Source organism: Aedes albopictus, chromosome 3, assembly GCF_035046485.1.
Source record: "Aedes albopictus strain Foshan chromosome 3, AalbF5, whole genome shotgun sequence".
NCBI classification, from domain to species: domain Eukaryota; kingdom Metazoa; phylum Arthropoda; class Insecta; order Diptera; family Culicidae; genus Aedes; species Aedes albopictus.
In genome coordinates this window covers 444,806,858-444,812,857 of record NC_085138.1, presented here as the reverse complement: position 1 = coordinate 444,812,857, position 6,000 = coordinate 444,806,858, and positions in this window count along the sequence as shown.

Below are 6,000 nucleotides of genomic sequence, written 5' to 3'. Positions count from 1 at the left end.
GTATCATACGCCGATTTGAAATCGATGAACAAGTGATGTGTGGGCACGTTGTATTCGCGGCATTTCTGCAACACCTGGCGGATGGCGAACATCTGGTCCGTTGTAGCGCGTTCACCCATAAATCCAGCCTGATATTGCCCCACGAACTCTCTTGCAATCGGTGATAGACGGCGGCATAAAATTTGAGAGAGTATCTTGTAGGCAGCGCTCAGTAGTGTGATCGCGCGGTAGTTCCCGCAATCCAACTTGTCGCCCTTTTTGTAGATGGGACACACGATACCTTCCATCCATTCCTCCGGTAATACTTCCTCCTCCCAAATCTTGGTAATGACCCAGTGTAGTGCTCTCACCAGTGCTTCTCCACCGTATTTTAGAAGCTCGCTTGGTAGTTGATCTGCTCCAGCGGCTTTGTTGTTTTTCAACCGGCCAACCTCCTCCTCAATCTCTTGAAGGTCAGGGGCCGGAAGTCTTTCGTCCTGTGCACATACTCCTAGATCTGTTACCACGCCACCTTCGCTACTTGCAACGTCGCCATTGAGGTGCTCATCGTAATGCTGCCGCCACCTCTCGACCACCTCACGCTCGCTCGTGAGAATATTCCCGTGATTATCTCGGCACATGTCGGCTTGTGGCACAAAGCCTCTGCGCGAGCGGTTCAGCTTCTCGTAGAACTTTCGTGTGTCCTTAGCGCGGTACAGCTCTTCCATCGCTTCGCGATCTCGTTCTTCCTGCTGGCGCTTCTTCATCCGGAAGACTGAGTTCTGCCTGTTCCGCGCCTGTTTGTAACGTGCCTCATTCGCTCTCGTACGGTGTTGCAGCATTCTCGCCCATGCTGCATTCTTCTCGTTTTTCAACTGTTCACATTCGCCGTCGTACCAGTCGTTTCTGTGATTCGGAGCCGCGAAACCTAGTGCTGTAGCCGAGGTACTACCTATGGCGGATCGGATGTCCCTCCAGCCATCTTCAAGTGTAGCTGCGCCAAGCTGCTCTTCCGTTGGTAGGGCCACTGCTAACTGCTGCGCGTAGTCTTGAGCCACTTCTACGTTACGAAGTTGCTCGATGTTGAGCCGCGGCGTTCGACTTCGACGCGTGGTGATAACTGTCGAAAGTTTTGAGCGCATGCATACAGCAACTAAGTAGTGATCCGAATCTATATTCGCACTGCGGTATGTGCGGACGTTGATTATATCTGAGAAGAATTTACCGTCGATTAGAACGTGGTCGATTTGGTTTTCTGTTTGATGGTCGGGTGATCTCCAGGTGGCTTTGTGGATATCTTTGCGGGGGAAGAAGGTGCTTCGGACTACCATACCACGGGAGGCTGCGAAGTTTACGCATCGCTGGCCGTTATCATTCGATACGGCGTGCAGGCTGTTTCGCCCGATTACCGGTCTGTACATTTCCTCCCTTCCTACCTGCGCGTTCATGTCGCCGACAACGATTTTCACGTCACGCGGCGAGCAACCATCGTATGTTTGCTCTAACTGCGCGTAGAACGCTTCTTTCTCGTCATCGGGTCTCCCTTCGTGTGGGCAGTGGACGTTGATGATGCTGTAGTTGAAGAAACGGCCCTTAACTCTCAACATGCACATCCTTGCGTTGATCGGCTGCCACCCGATCACACGTTGTCGCATCTTGCCCAACACTATAAATCCTGTTCCCAGTTCATTGGTGGTGCCACAGCTTTGGTAGAAGGTAGCCGCTCGATGCCCGCTTTTCCACACTTTCTGTCCAGTCCAACAAAGTTCCTGCAACGCCACGATGTCGAAGTTGCGGGGATGTAGTTCGTCGTAGATTATCCTGTCACATCCTGCGAAACCTAGTGACTTGCAATTCCATGTTCCAAGTTTCCAATCGTAGTCCTTATTTCGTCGCGTGGGTCTTTGCCGATTGTATCGAGTCGTATTTTCTCCTATGTTATTCGCAATGGGGATTTTTACGGGTGGCTTATTGGGCCTACGCCAACACTCCTGTCTCGCCGGAGGGCCATCGTGCCAGTTCTGTTTAACGTCCCAACTAACACTGGGACGACCACGCTGATGGGGCTACCACCTTGGATCTAGCTGGGCGTGGTGCAGCGTTTCTTACTCAGCCGCTGGATGCCAGAACAGACGCTGTTTGAGCCGCACCTCCTTGGTGAACAGACACTCGGATCGTACCTCCTCAATCTAGCTGAAGTCAGAAGGACAACAGTGCCCAGGCTGCACTACCAGCTAAGCACACAACTCTTAGCTGGCGGTCTTTGTCATCGCTTGACCCGTGGAAGCATGAGGTAGGAACTTGTGAGGACCAGAGCTATATTGGATGCTCTCCTTATCGACTCACCGTTTTGCAGCCCACCCCTACATCCCACTAGGATTAAATTAAGTGTTTTTTCTTAATTTGCCAATACTTCATCTGATTTTTGAATTCAGAAAAGTAATAATGCTTCCACATCATCATGGTTGCTTGCATTGCTCATTTAAAATAAAATTAATCATTTTAGGGACAATTTTATTCATAGTAATACTTGAGTCTACATGTAGAGTACTGGCCTATTGAGAACTTGTTTGGTGCCAAAGGGGTGTAAGTCAACAGTTTGGTGGTAAAGGGGTGTAAGTGACACTAACCCAAAAAATCAAATTTTCCTATCTGCAGAAAAACAGCGTATATAATGTCTGTTTCCATCTCAGATGGTGAAGTTACTTGATAGTAGAGTGTTCGGGGCGAATCCAAACTTTTTCGAATATTGTTGATTTTTTTATAAGATGTCAAAGTTTTCGCTCTTTATCTCAAAATAAGGTTTTGGTCACTTACACCCCTCTACTTCTGACCCCCTCAATTTTTGGAGTGAAAGACTCTTTTTCAAAAAGACTTTGAACAACCTTGACACTCGAAAGAAATAATTTGAATTGAGCTCAAAAACTTCCAAAGAAACTCTTGCCCCACTCGAACTTTTGCCCCACTTTACTCTACCCATGTTTTAAATGGTTTTCAAGCACTCATATATTGTGGATAAAAGTTTAAAGTTTCATTCAATTCGGTTCACTAGTTTCCGAAATATGACAGCTCAAGAATTAGTAGTCTAAAAAATAGTGTTTTACCAGAACGGTTCTAACTTCGCGAAAGATTAACCAAGCGAGCTCAAATTTGTACCAATGATGCACATATGATAGGTTTGAGAATATTTGATGCACTCTATGAAAAGTTAGAGCATGTTGAACTTTTTTGTGAGAGAAAAAAAAATTGCCTATCCCAAACATTTTGGCCATCCCCTGTATATTGTTTCCTTCGTATCGACGTCTCATTCACATCCGAAGTAGACTTTTTCAAGCTTAATCATGCTTGAGCCATTTCGGGCACGCAGAAGGTCTCTTACAACGACGACGACAGCAACAACAGCAACAACCACAAACGTTTAAGGTCGATGTTTTCATTCCTGAAAAGGTATAAGCCATCAAAAGTAGTCGGCGGGTGGCGGCGGTGGCAACAGCAGGCGACGACAAAAGGGTGAATGAGCCAGGGGTCATAAAAAGAAAACCGAGACCAAATAGAAGCACTCCAAATTGAATTGCTGCTGCAGATCAAGTTACCCACACCAGAGCAGGACGGACGCTTACTGACGTACTGGCCCGAGACTGTGATGCTATTCGACACTGTTGTTGACGACTTGTTGGACCATCAGATTGACCGATGGTGTATGGCTTCTTCCGATCAGGGTGTAAGTAGCTTATATTGACTGGAGGGTGTGTTGAGAAAATGAAGCCCAGGATGATACCTGAGCATTAGGCACACCAAGTATTTGTTTCTGCAACAATTGAATCAGAAATTAATTGTTTCCTTTTCGAAACGTAAGTTCTTTTATTGTCAGTATAGAGTTTTATGAACATCTACAGTTTTTAAATGTTGTAAAAACCTATTGAACTCAAAATTGGCGTCAAATCTTTCCCAATCAGGCTGAGTTATATGGCCAAGTTTTAGGTAATTCAGCCATCAAAAAACCCCTCAAGACGAAGAGACAAACCTGACGATAATATCCATTGTCACCCAATGTAAAAAAACCCTAATTAATCCACCTAGCGGTGATGGTGCCTTTCTCGTGCTTTAAAATATCCTTTCAACAAAGCTCGAGCGACATGTTGATGACATAAATACAAAATGAAAACTGCTTGCTAAATCTACTCAATATGGATACATTTTATATTAGCATAACATCCAATATTCAGAAAATATAAGACAACGATCCAAAACTCAAACCAAACAAGTGTCATGAAGCCGCAAAACTTTGAAACGTCATTTTAGATTTTCCGGTCATCATTTTATGACTCCGGATATCTACCCCAACTAAACTAAGCGCCATCTTGAACATTGAGACACCATCTTGGATGTTCTGGTATTCATTTTTGGATTCTGCACCTAAAATTACATAAAATAGTCGCCGTATTGAATTTTGGCATGTCGTTTATGATTTTCTGGTTACCAGTTTCGGACGAAGACCGGCATTCTTCCCCATTCAAACTATAGTCATATTGCAGACCTTGTGAAACAGCGCACAGCTTGGGTTTTCTGAAATTTTGAATTCTGGACATATTTTCATACAAAATATGCCCATAATGCAAGAATTAAAAATCCTATAAAATAGGCACTAACTTGAATACTGGGCCATTATCTTGGACTTTGGACCGCTATTTTGGATACTCTGGTGGACTCCAAACAAATTTCCCATACCAAATACAATTGTTTTACATAGTTTTAGAGCTCAAAATTCCTTAAAACAGCCACCATCTTCTGTTTACGCGATCAAATTCTTATTTTTCCATTCAACGTTGACTCATCCTGCTATAAATTTACACCTTAGGAATCTGAAATGGTACGATTTGATGAGATCGCTTTAGTTTTGTCTATATTTTGTTCTCATATATGAGAACTTAGACCTATTCGTCACTGTTGTTCATACCTAATGTTTATCAGGCCATTAAACATAGCCACGATTTAATTCTTCACATGAACGGTGGTTCTACTACACAACAGCTAGTCTCTAATGTAATCTAAGGCTATTTTCTTGCTAGGCGTTCATTAGATTATCAAAAAATCTGCGATCTGATGTGTCGTATGTATGGGTTTGGTTCATTTTTATACTTGGTAATTTCCGGTGGGAAAGCCAGATCTGATTCCATGAGTCATGGACCATGACACTACCGGTTGTCCCAATTATGGTCTGAGAATATTTTATTGCTATTTATTCACCTTTACCTAATCACCGCGATTTGATATATCGCATGAATGGGTTTGCTTCTCTTTTACTTCTAACCACTTTCGAAGCCACAGCTGAACCCGCAACACTACCGGGAATCTAATGTGGTCTGACCCTATTTTTCCATCAGGTTGTCGATAAGTCGTGATCAGTCTTCGTTCTACTGCTCGTGTTGTGTGTAGGTAAGAGGTAACGATAGCGCACGAATGTATCAAAGCCGGCTGATACCCGACTGTGGCAACGAAATGAAGGTAGTAAAAAGTGTCGAATGTTTACAAGACTGGTTGTGATTTGATGTACCGCATCCATGGGGTTGGTTAAATTTTACATTTAACTACCCGGATCTGATTCCGGGTAACTACCGGCTGAACCAAATATGGTCTAACATTATTGTCTTGTTAACTGCTCATCGGTTAACCAAAAACGCTGCAAATTGAAGGTGTCACATGCAGGGTTTGACAATTTCGACGGGACTCTCTGAACCAATTCCGGACCACTACCAGTGACGTAAGGCTATTTTCTAGCTAACTGTTCATCAGGTTATCGCAAAAGCCACGATTTGATGTGTCACATGCCTGGATTTGGTTCACTTTTACATTTGGCCTCTTCCGGCCACTCAAAACCGATTCCGAAACACTTGCTGACCGTTCATTAGGTAATCTAAAAAGCTGCTATTTGATGTGACGCATGTACGGGTTTGTTTCTCTTTCAGATTTAACCACTTCGGCGGGAACCCCGGAACGGGTTCCGGGACACTACTAGTTCAG